Raw genomic sequence first — 12,699 nt, 5'->3', positions numbered from 1 at the left:
AGACCAGGCTGGTCTCGAACTCACAGAGATCCGCCTGCCTCTGCCTCCCAAGTGCTGGGATTAAAGGCGTGCGCCACCATCGCCCGGCGGTCTTGTCTTGATTTCAAGCTCAGTTGCTCATTTCTTTCCTGGGTGATTTCAGGATTCAGCAGGAGCTCTGTACTGCATCAGGAAGTGATGCTGCCACAGGATTTTAGGATTCCTAATGTACTTTGAGCTCTTTCCTTCCTGGCATGCTAGCACAAAGCCAGATATTCCTGGGACGCTCACCCTATTGCTTGGGTTGTTTACCTTGGGAGACTGGTCCTGTGCATCATCCAGGAGGACCCCAGATGTCTGGTCAGGGTTTACAAGAGTGCTCTGTTAGGTGGCTGCTCTTAAGAAGGTGTGTGTGTGGGGGGGAGCTCCTCTCTGTGGCCGCTGGTTAGTTTACCTTCTTTTGAAGTCATGTGGGATGGTAGTAAAAGCTTTCTGTTTAGATTCTTGGTGGAGCTGGGCACTGCTGGCCCCTTGGCCCTTGACAGCCTTGGCAGTCAAGGTGATCATCTCACTTGTAGAGAGTCTTTTCTGTTAGCTCCTCAAGCGACATGTTGCCTTAAGGTAAGAGTTTCAGCTTCATATCTGGTCACCCATTTTAACAGATTTGCCCCAGACCCATGCCAGGCTCACTAATATGTGTTCTAGCGATATGAATTGACCAGTTCAAGCCGGTTTTAATAAATGGAGTCATGTAATATGGGCTCTTTGTTACTAGCCTTTTCATCTTACATTTTTGAAGGTTTATCCATGGCCTGGCATGTATCAGTACTTCATTTTTTTAAAAAATGTTTGTTTGTTGATTAGTTTATTTTATTTATTTTGTGAGAGAGGATCATATATAGGGAGTGTTCATCTGTCCCACCTGCCAGCTTCCAAATCTCGACATGGAGACCTATATTAGTTAGAAAGCTTGGCCGATAGTTGACGCTTGTCCCGCTAGCTCTTATAACCTAACCCATCTCCTTTCATCTATGTTTCCGTTACGTGACTTGGTTACCTTTATTTTGTCCTGTCCATGCTGCTTCCTCTGTCTCACTGGTGACTCCCTCCTCCTCCTTCCCAGTGTCCTGTATCCCTGAAAATCTTGCCTTGCTATTGGCTGTTCAGCTTTTTATTAAACCAATCAGAATGATACATCTTCCCAGTGTACAAATTCCACACTCACTGTGTGAGTTCTGATCTGGAACTCACATAGATCAAACTAGCCTTGAACTGAGAGATCTGCCTGTCCCTTTCTCCTGAATGCCAGGATTAAAGGTGTGTGCCACCATGCTTAGCTAGTGTTACAAAGTTCTAGTCCATTTTATGGATGTAGCGTACCTTGTTTATTTGTGCACATCTGGGTACTTCTACTCTTGTTCTTTGAATAATGCTGCTATCAGCATTTGTTTAAATTTTGTGTGAACATATGTTTTCGGTTCTCTTGGGTAAGAATCTAAGTATGGAGGAGGGGATCATGTGGAGTGTGTGTTTTACATTTTGGGAAACTGCCAAACTGTCCTATAAAGTTTGCCTCACTACTTTTTATTCTCAGCAGTAGTGAATGAAGATTCCTCCGCATCTCAGATGGTTCTTGAACACAGTGTTTTTGTTGTTTATTCAGTATTTCCTCTTCTCTATGTGGCTGAGGGGTAGGGTTCTGGATGATAATTTTGGAGGAAATGAAGCAAATGAAAGTCGGATGCTTTTCTGATTGGCTCAGTTCTAGCTCTGGGAACTTTCAGCCCCAAGACTAAGGACCTTCCTGTTTGACTGGATTTGACCTTACCAGCAATTTTACTTTCCTGTTTTTTTTTCCTCTCTCCCCAGAATGGGGTGTGTGTGTGAAGCTTTATCTTTTTTGAAGCTAGACATGGAGAATTTGAACACACATAAAGACCCCTGAGTTATTAAAGCTCCACAGAACATGGCTCGGTTTATGTCAGAATCATTTTCTAGGCTCACTCTCTTGATGCCTCCCCTTGCCATTCTGCACCAGAACGTAACCCAAGAGCTGAATCAAGGTCTGTTCAGTGGGTGTTTGGGAAAGAAGCAGTGGCTGGATGCTGGTCAGCTGACTTGGGCTGTCGGCGGGCCAACTGCAGCGTATGCTTTCCTCCAGGCAGCAGCACCTGCAAGCCGAGGGCGTTCAACTGTCCTGTGTCAACTCAGGATACCAGGACCTCTTGTAGGTCACCGTGGTGGTAAACAGGCAAAGGCAGGGTTGTCGGAAATGATCCGTACCCCAGCAGCAGGCAACCCCCTGCTCCCATGCCCTGCACAGCCGACCAGGCGGGTAGGCCTGAAGGGGAGCACCGAGAAATGTTGTTTCTGGTTCACAGATGTGATAACTCCTACTGTCTGCCGGCCACAGTTGATTAGTCTGGACACATGTTGGCAGGAAGCCATAGGTCGTTTGCCCTGCTGGAATGGCAGTGTAACCGAGAAGCGGCCTGGGAAGTCAGCCTTTCTGGCACTCCTCTCCATTTTGATTCACGCAAGGCTTTCTGAAAGATGGTTTGTTTGGTTTGCTGCTCACGAGGGCAGAGCCCTCCTGGTTTCTCTCACAGCCTGCACTCTCACACCTGGTTTGAGCTGGTCCCTCTCCTGTGGGTGGAGCTTGCTTCACAAGTATGGCCTGGGCAGGGAGTGATGGACTCCCAGTCCTCCCATCCCTCTTTTGACCACCTCTTTTCCATTCGATCCCTGCTCTGTCCTACCTCCACTGCCTCCCCGTTCATCTCCAAAATGCCTCAGATCAAGAGAAGACAGATATTCCCGTCTCCTCTCCCTCTGGCCCACTTGTTCGGTAGTCTCCTTCAGCACTCTGAGACCAGTATCCTGCTGCATTGTAGGGTTAGTGTGGAGCAGCGGCCTGCCAATCAAACCCTTGGAGATTTCCCCTTTATTATATCTATCAGTTTAGTACATCAATTTCAAATCAAACACAAGAGTTAAATTACTATTGGACCTAACAGCTGATGTGTTTTCTGTTGTGTGGTTTCCATAATAATTGACGCATTCAGCCTGGTTACTTCAATTGGAAAACTAAGTAATTGAATCTTAAATGTATTGTATGTACATATGATACACACACACACTTGTTTGTGGCCTAATTAAAAGTAGATAATACCTTCCCACATCCCCTGAGATTAATGGGCATTATTTTTGAAAAAATACTTTCGAAACACACTTTTTATCTTTCATTGTATTTGACCTGATCTTGGGAGAAAAAAAATTGTCTGAAGAGGGCAGGTTCTTGTGGGGATGGGGCCTTTTTGTTCTGACAGCAGAAGGACTTAGAGTTGTCTGGTATCAGGCATTACAAACAGCTCTGTCTTCAGTGCTGTGTGAGCGATTGTCTGCACACAGATCCACCACAGAAAATCCCCTCTGTGCCTGTTGAGGTTCTAACTAATCAGCAGTTCAGCTTCTCAGGCACCAGCCCACAGGTCTTCATTATCCAGAGGTGGCCTAGCAGCTGCTTGCTGTATTGCATGTGCAGGGAGAAAGCATTTTCACCACCCTGGAAGTTCTGCTGGGCAATGCTGGCTGTGTGCTCACTTGTGAAGAACGGCGCTTTTTCTCAGTGCTGTGACCAACCAAATACCCGAAGAAAGCAACTTAAGACAGGAAACATTACTGAGGGTGGAGACACCTATGATCCCACTCAGGAGGTGGAGGAAGGAGGATCAGACATTTGTGCTCAGCCTCAGCTATGGAGTGAGTTCGTATCTAACCTGGACTACATGAGAATATGTCTCAAAGATCCAGAAGAGGCGGGTGGAGAAGAAAGAGTTATTTTGGCTTGTGGTATCATGGTGGAGATTGCATGGGGGTGGGGAGGCTCAGTCTGTGTCAGCAGGAATGTAAAAGGACTGGTCATGATGGAGGCTGACCAGGCAGTAGAGGACAGGACTGGAAACAGCTGGCTTATCAGCCTTAATCAACACAGTGACCCACTACCCAGGGCCTGCATCTCAAAGACTCCACAATCTTCCAACACAGCTCCACTAGTTAGGAACCAGATATTTGGAAACATGAGCCTGTGAGGGCCTTTTCACAGGTAAAACACGACAGGCTGTAGTGAGACATTAATCACAGAAACACAGAAGTTTGCCTATGTGAGGCTGGGTCCTGGAAAGCCGATGCCGCCCTTCCCAGCCTAGAATGAGGACAGTAATGGACATGCCGTTTTGCTCAATTTTCCTTTTCTTTAAAACAGATATTATTTGTGTGTGTGTACATATAAGTATGTGTACTCCACTTTGCTAGCCCCAGTTTTGTGTATTTCAGTAGGCAGCCTTTCCTTAATTTTGTTTTTTTCCCTGTACCATTCACTGCTGAGACTTGCTCATAGGTTCAAATGCAAGTTAAAGATTCAGAAACAGTGCACTAGGGTTTCTGACTTAGACGGATCAATTTGTGATTTGTTTCACTTTATTATTGGGCTTAGCAGGGTACCATATACTTTTTGCCATTTTGTTTTTTTGAGACAGAGTCTCATTTGTCGTATACTCTGGCCTTGAACTTAGCACGTAACTAAGAATTATCTTGAACTCCTAATCGTCATGCCTCCATCTTCCAAATGCTGGATTTAAATGAGTTTGAAATGCATCTTGACTTCTGAATATTTCCAAGTTAAGATGGGTTAGTTGTGTTACAACTCCATCTTAGCTTGATTAGCATGTATATAAATAAGTTTTATCTACCAGTCTTTCCCATTAGCGTGGTATGAAATAATTAATAGTATGATGAAATTAGATTATCACTATTGCCCTACTTTCTAATGGTACACACACGTATGAATTTCATCTTGTATCAACTTTGTCCTTTTTGAAAATTAGATTCCATTTTGTCTTTAATGTATTTTTGTTGGCTTCTAGTTCTTTAAAGATATTTTTAAGTCTGGATATTTACTATCTTACTTACTATAAAATGTGAATTTATAAATGTATAAAAAGAATTGGGCACAAACCTCTCCTTTCCCCAACTTTCCACACATGACTGTGAAATTATTAAACACTTTTGGGCATTTGATGTCCAACGGTTGGAACTGTGTGTAAAACCCCTATGACACACGCACACAAAGGAAGCTTCTGGTAAGAAAACAGTGCTTTCTTGTCTATGTGAAATTCTTTCAGTTTCATTGGCCTGGGAATTCCTACCTGTAGACTTTCTCATGCTGTCTGCCGGTGGTGGTGCAAACACTGAAATTCTATCCGGATTCCTCTCCAGAGTTGGCCCTGCTCCACAGCCGAGCAGAAGATGCCGAAGAGGCTTCCACACCCCTGTCCCCACTTCATCGCTAGCTGATGTCCAGAGACCTCATAGTGAGGTCGTGCGGGTTAGCTGTCTTTTTGCCTGCCCTTTCCCCCCAGTAGTCTTTTCCCAAGGGCTGGAAGAACTTTCCCATAGTGCTGACTTGGCCCACCCCTGTGGGGAAGCCTCTACTGAGTATCCTGGTTCTTGTCCCATGTTTTCTTCCTGGCTGACTGATGCTACAACAAACATACTCACTGTGTGGTTCATTTTTTTTTTTATTTGCTTTGTTTTTTGCTAACATCTCAAGGTGCTAACAATAACTTTTGCTTGGTTTTTAGACAATACCTTACAATTTCTTCATTAGTCATACCTAGTATCGCCTCCAACAGCTCTGATTAGTTTGGGTTCTCCAGAAAAACCCAACTAATAGGAAACAGTCAGCTACATAATAGATTTATGCTGGGGCTGGAGAGATGGCTCAGAGGTTAAGAGCACTGACTGCTCTTCCAGAGGACCTGAGTTCAATTCCCAGCAACCACATGGTGGCTCACAACCATCTGTACTGAGATCTGGTGCCCTCCTCTGGTGTGCAGGCATACAGCTAGGCAGAATGTTGTGTACATAATAAATGAATAAATAAAAAAAAATAGATTTATGCTACCTAGAAGCCAGAGAACCAGGAAAGTTGGTGATGTGAGTTAGCCTGAGTCGGAAGGCCTAAGAACTAGGGGAGGCAGCAGGAGTAGGGGCAATCGGGACTTCTTGCTGAATGCCTCTTATGTAACTTATGCCATGCTATTTATTATCAATAAATCCGAGGGACCACACTTCTTGCTCTCTAGGGCCAATCGGCATTATACCATCAACAGTGCAGTGGGACAGTGTGATACCTCATGGACAGGAAGACCCTTAAGATCCCAGGGAGCTCACTTCTAACGTGGGCCTGGAGGGGTGCTCCGTCACCGAGTGGGACAACAAAGGCGTGCTGGTGCATTTGTGGGCCTGGAGGACAGTTTGGAGAAAAAGGCCTTTGCCCAATCTGTAGCCGCAGCAAGGTACAGGAAGACGTAACATGTTCTCAGGCAGTGAAACCACATTTACTACTACAGCTGTAATCACTACTTGGCTAAGACTGTGGTGATTTCTTGTCATTATCCCAGGTTTGTCAGATAGGCAGGCTGAATGTAGATAACAGTGTGAATGGAGCCTTGGCACCTTTCTAGTCCTGGCTGGCTCTGCAGCCCTTCCACTGCAGTGAGGCTTCTGATTGGCTGCTCCCCTGCCGGAGGCGGTTCTCTGCCTTCACTTTCTGTTTTCCAGCAGCAGAGCTTAGACACACAGAACTTGTTTGATTGGATAGACTCAGCTAGAGGCGATTTCCCCCAGTCTGGAGTGGACCTTGAGTCTCATCCCCATTTTGAGTTCCACGACACTGAAGTGAGACTCTGGCCTGAGGCATTTGAGTTGCTGTGGGACCAGGTTAACCCTTTGAGACTCTTGGGAAGAGTGCATTTATTTTGTATGTGAAAAGGATGTGAAAAAAGAAAAGAAAAAAAAAAGCAAAGGGCGTGAATTTAGGGGTTGGGGTGTGTTAGATGAATGTTACGGTCCTCTCTGATTTCTCAGTTTTGAAAGAAGCCTGTGCGCCCCAATCTCCTCCAAACTGAAACACTTGTTCTTCTTAAAAAATAATAAAGGGCAGGGGTGTTCTTCTTGAACACGGGGCACAGGACAGACACACACGGCGGAACAAACACAGACACGACACGGCGGCTCCCACGTGGGTCCACTTTAATGGGGGAGGGAAACACAGAAGGGCAAAGGATGTGGGACACACGAGGAAAGGCAGGACGAGAGAGGAGCCTCGTGTGGCCCTGCCTTTTAAACGGGGAGCGCAAGGGTATCTGGGAATATCCCATACCTGCACGAAGGTGCACACACAGGTAACCATAGTCCAAGAGGAGTCTGGGAGTTGTAGTTTTTCAAAAGAACAACAACACTCACCCATGAAGATTCCAAAAGCTCCCTCCCAGGGAGGGCAGTGACAGTTGCTGAGAGGAGGGGCTTCTTCCTTGGTGTGTGCTTCCATGTTGGTGTGGGCATTTGGCGAGGCAGCTGCCTTTGAGTCATCCGTGTTCCCATAAGTTGCCCCTCACCTCTGCTCTCTAAGCAAGCTCAATAGCCATTGATTGGTTTGGCAAGTTGGGCATAATAATGTTGGTCTCCTGGTGCCCTGTGTGGGGAGAGTCCCAGCAGGCCCCAGAGAGTTGCATTGCTCCTCCGTCTTGGGAGTAGAGTGAGCATTTCATGAGGCAGCATTTCATGAGCCAGAGAGCAGGCCTTCACCAAATACTCAGTCTACTGGGACCTGGCGTGGAGAACACAAGGTATGTTTTGTAATAGCCTCCGCGGAGTGGGCTGTTTACTGTCAATCTATGGATTACTAATAGTTCCCAAGCTAAAGCCAAAGATGACTGTGGGCCATTAGGCCACTTTGATAAAATAGTCTTCCCCCCTCTAGTCAAAGTGACCTTTTGGGCCTCCTTCTCTTCTCTGTCCCGTCTTTCCCCTGCCCTATACAGCTCTATTTCTTCCATCACCTCGTAATGGTCTTGTGGGTTTGAGGGTTCTGGATTTGGTGGAGATGGGGTTGCCTTGGAGTACAAGGTCTGGTGGCAGAGGGCTTGATTTTAGCATGTTCTTGGACAAGTTTTACCATTGCCTCCTCTGATTCTGTGGAAGGTTTGATATAGCTTCCTCTTGTAAAATGAGTGTTTTGTTGCCTGGCTTTCCCAACTGCCCAGAGGGGCTCTCTGAAGGTGAAAGGAGAAGCAGTCCTCCGAAAGGAAAAGTTCGGGACTTCTGGCCCAAGTTCCCAGCGTGAGGAGCTGTGTTTGCCCCAGGGACAGAGGTCAGGGAATAGAGACAAAGACAGGAGATAGAGAAGGAGAAGGGAACCAGGGACAGGGGTATTTGTCCCCAGGGGAGAACAAAGGACTGCCTCTGGATAGAGAGAAGATGTGGCACACCGGAAAATGGCAGCTTATTAAAGTACAAAGGGAAACTCCGCCTTAGGATAAAGTGTTTAATTTTAATTAATCATATTAATTAGGTGAGTCAAAGGGGACTTTTGATTGCTGGGCTTCAATACTTCGATAACTGGACCTTGGTTGTCAGCCTCAGGGGGAGGAAGTGGCCAAATAAGGGAAAAGATCTTGGTAGCTAGCTTTAGGAATGTAATCTAATGGTTTTCAGCAAGGCAGAGGGAAACAGAGAAGGGCAAGGCCTGCCAGAGCCGTACTCACCACAGTTGAGCTGGCCAGAGTCCCTTCCAACAGAGTCGATTTGCATAGTACTTTGAATTGTGGAACCCGTTTCTTAAAAATAGTAGTAAGTTGCCCATGCATACCTATGGATTTTGTTATCTTCATTGAACTGTCTTATTGGTCTGTCGTGAAACTCAGTTCCCAAGGCACTGGGCAACTACTAGCAACCAAGGCGTTATAGTGTGCGAGCAATCACATTGCTAGAGGTGTTTAGTTACCTAACAGTGACTTTCTTAAAACATTCGAATGGTCAACTTGGTACTTTCTGTTGCTTTCAAGTAGTTTGTGTCTGGACTTCAGGACATTTTTCAATTAAGTGATCCCTGGGGCCCCCAGAGTGTAGCTAGGCATTGCTCTCTACCTACTTCTGTAGAGTTGATTTCTTCCTCTGTATGAAGAGCCTTACTATAAGGAAGGCTGGAAAGCATGGGTGGTTCTGAGGATTTAGTGTTCCAGGGAGAAAGTATACTTGGCCCATCTTAAATCTCAACTTAACATTAGCACATTTTGGGTAGGATCAGGGGAGGAGTGGACGTGACAAGAAAATGCCAGACAATTCCCTGTGAAGTCAGAATGCTAAGGAGACCAAACCAGTATGTTTCAGCAGGATTCTTAGTTCTCTGAAACCAGACACGAAGTTGGCCTTGCTTACCCTCAGTGTAAGAGTCTCCTTAACTTTTTGTTAATGGCGGAGCTGTTGAAGTTGATAAATATGGGTTATACTCTGAAAGTACATCAGAAGGTCTTTCCTTAGAACCTGGGAGTGGGCCATGGCACTGAATAGCTCCCTATAACATCTTAAAGGATAGCGAGAAGCTCCACAGGACTGGCCCTGCCCAACTCTGGTTACATAGGCATGTGGTAAATGCCCTCCTTCTGGGGAGGTGGTTAGACAGATATGGTTTCTATTGTGCCATAAGATCCCTATTTCTGTCAGGTTCTTTTTATAACCCCTCCATATGTTTATATGTACGTAGTGTACGTATGTGGTCATGTGCATATGTGTATGTTCAGGGAGGCCCCGTGTCAACATCAGATGTCTTGATGTCCTTCATCTATCACCTCCTTGTTTTTGATGCAGACTCTGTTGCTGAACCTGTAACTCATCAGTTGGTTGGAGAACTCTTCCCTTCCCCAAGCACTGGAGTTGTAGATGCACGCCATCCACGCCTGAATGTTTTTATATGGGTGGTGCATATCTGAACACAGGCTCTCAGGCCCGTGGGAGGCATGAGATGAAGCCATCTTCCTAGCCTCAACTTTGCAATTTCAGTTGATGTAGCATAAGTCTGTAGGATTAGTAGTAAAACAAACCACCGTTTTATATTAAAACGTTGATCTCTCCAGAACTGAGCTAATATAGATCTTTAAAGTCTTGTGTTTGAATTTCAGCTTCTGCTTTTGTTACTTATGGATACTGTCATCCTTTCATAGGATGACCCTCACTACAGAAATGGGTTTGCATTTGAGCAGGGACCCTGGAGAGAGCAGCATTTTAATACAAAAGGTGTGATGTACTTTTTGTTGTTTTTTTCATAAGATGACTCTCTTCAGAAAAGGGTTTTCCTGTGCACAAGGAGGGTGTGATGCATCTTTTTGTTGCCTTGTCGCTGTTCCTTACTTCTGAAAGTAGGCTGCAGGGAGGAGAGGAGAAGCACCCTCTAGGGCTCCTTACAGGCCGTCTGGGGAGGCTGCCTTCTACTCATTGTATACACGTTTGTTTGTTTGTTTGTGTAGTCCTGGATGTCCTGGAACTAGCTCTGTAGACCAGGCTGGCCTCAAACTCATAGAGATCCACCTGCCTCTGCCTCCCAAATGCTGGCATTAAAGGTGTGCGCCACCACCACCCAGCTTTCATTGTATCCACTTTAACCCAGACAGCTGGCTGTGAGAATGCAGGATCTGTTTGTATGATGGTTCTAAAGATCTTGTTTGGGATGGCCAGGGATTAGGAGTGGAATTTGCAAAATCAGTTTGTTCTGACACCCAGCATTCCTGTAGTGTTTGTCCGTCCTGTAAAGACTATGCAGGGAAGCTTCCCACATAGGCCTGGAGTCCCTCCATGCCTCCCCAACATGATCTCTGATTCCCCCTGGTTCCACTTGACTTTTTCCAGTGCCCAGAAGCTGCTCATACTGAAAGGTCTTCCACTAAATTCCTTCATGAGGGAAGGGTGAGTGAAGGAGGATGTACTTATGTCAGCGCTAGACATAGAGGATGTATGTATAGCAGTATATATGGCCTTCCCGTTCCAGGGGCAGGCTGTCCCAGTGGGGCTCTCTGAATCATTCCACTGTCCTCTGCTGCTGTCTCTTCCTGAGACAGCTGAAGCAGGACTGCTGTTCCTTCTTAACCCAAGGACCCAAACACCTTAGAGCTGTAGATCCTTGTTATCTTTGTCTGCTTTGATTTCTGGGGTATCACTGGAGTTGCTTGATTTCAAATAGTGCAGAAAAGAAAGGAGGGAGCCTTGCATCTGCCTCTGGGGAGAAGCTTTACGGTGTAGCTGAAGGTAACTTAGGACATAAAGCAGAGGAATTAATAGGCACCTTTTCAAAAGAAATTATAGAATTGTTTTAAGCCACAAGTTGTTTTTTTTTCTTGCAAATTAAAATTTAATGGAACAGGAACAAAAAGAACCTTAGCAGTAATAATGAAATCTTCTAAATTCCTGGCATGGTGGAAAAATATAATCCCAATATCAATATTGTGTTAGCCTCTACTCATCTTTATGGAAAAAACATCACTGGTTTTCACTGACAAAACCCCAAGATCTAATGTCTTTGACCTAAGTTAGACTTTGAGATGTTTTACCAGGAGATAATGTCGGCTTCTCATAAAATTTAGCTATCCTTGTCCGTTTTTGTGCTGTCTTCCCACTAAACTTACAAAAGAAAAAAAGAAAAGGAAAAACCTAATGGAAGAGGCAATTGTCTTCTTACTGTTGGCTGAAGAGGGTTCCAAGCATCACGTGGCTGTTGATGAAATCTGGAAATTCACTTAGTTCAGATGTTTTGTCCTCCCACACATTTGGAATGGATGCTGGGAGGAAAATACCTCTGTCGAAGCAGAGGGGCTATTTTTAGGTTGCACTCCTATTTTGGGTTTCATTGCTCAGAATTTTTCCCTTGGGGGCCAAGGTCATATCTGTGTACCATGCTTGATGACTTTTCCTTCTTCTTCTCTGTCTTCTCTGTACCAGAACTGCCTGCAAGTTGGCACACGCCACACACGTCAGTTCATCCTCTGAATAAATTGTGTGTCATCCCTGGCAACTGTGTTGGACATCCTGTGTTGACCAAATGTTGGAGATCAAAAGGTTTCTTTATTTTGGACTTGTGTCTCGTTTCAGGAATTTGTTTCTTCTGGTCACTAGTACCAGCCCATTGATAGGGTGGACTATCCTTTTGCCTCAAGAAAGCTTGTTTTAAAATATCAGAAAAGTAACCTTTCCCATGAAGATTGAATGGTGAATGTACAGCTCCAGTTAGCAATAAGTACTAAAGCTGTGTAGTGTCAAAATACAAACTCATAACAAATTCAGTTATAGATCTAATTGCTTTTTCCCTCATAAATTGGGTGGTATGCATTCTATACAATAGAATGAGAGCTCATTGGTTAATAGCCTAAAAGAGGATCTAGTACAATATATGAATAAGGAGACAGAGCAATAGGAAACAGACTGATTGACATCAGCTCATTCCAGGTTCCTGTTTTGTAAAGCATTGAGGACTTCCTTATTATACTGATTCAGGCAGATCCTACTTTCTGGGAAAACTGGTCTGTTTGGGCCTTTATCTGCTTCCTGTGCTTAATATGATTATGGGATTGTTAGCAGGAGTGACTCCATTTTGATGTGGTCTAGGCTGTTGAAACCTCTGGGAGCTCAACCTTAACAGTGGCCTCTCACAGTTGTATCAAAACATTTAGTGGGCTGACATTGAAGATTTCTCTCTGTGTTTTTGAGTGTTTGGTGCAGTTTGAAACCCCAGCAGGTATAGTGTTCTTAGTTCCTATCCTAAACTTATAGTGTTTACATGCCTGGTGATACTTTTGATAGTGTGTTTTCTGTTACATTTATAGGCTTGCA

At 45.0% G+C, this 12,699-nt stretch overlaps 1 protein-coding gene across 3 annotated transcripts in view; it reads left to right on the top strand.

Moving 5' to 3' along the window:
* Positions 1-12,699, top strand: part of Daam1 (dishevelled associated activator of morphogenesis 1) — a 158,284-nt gene that overhangs the window by 24,096 nt on the left and 121,489 nt on the right. The window lies entirely within an intron of this gene.

Source organism: Microtus ochrogaster, chromosome 1 (assembly GCF_000317375.1).
Source record: "Microtus ochrogaster isolate Prairie Vole_2 chromosome 1, MicOch1.0, whole genome shotgun sequence".
Taxonomy (NCBI): Eukaryota; Metazoa; Chordata; class Mammalia; order Rodentia; family Cricetidae; genus Microtus; species Microtus ochrogaster.
The sequence above is the reverse complement of the archived record's forward strand: the minus strand, read 5'-3'. Positions and strand labels throughout refer to the sequence as shown.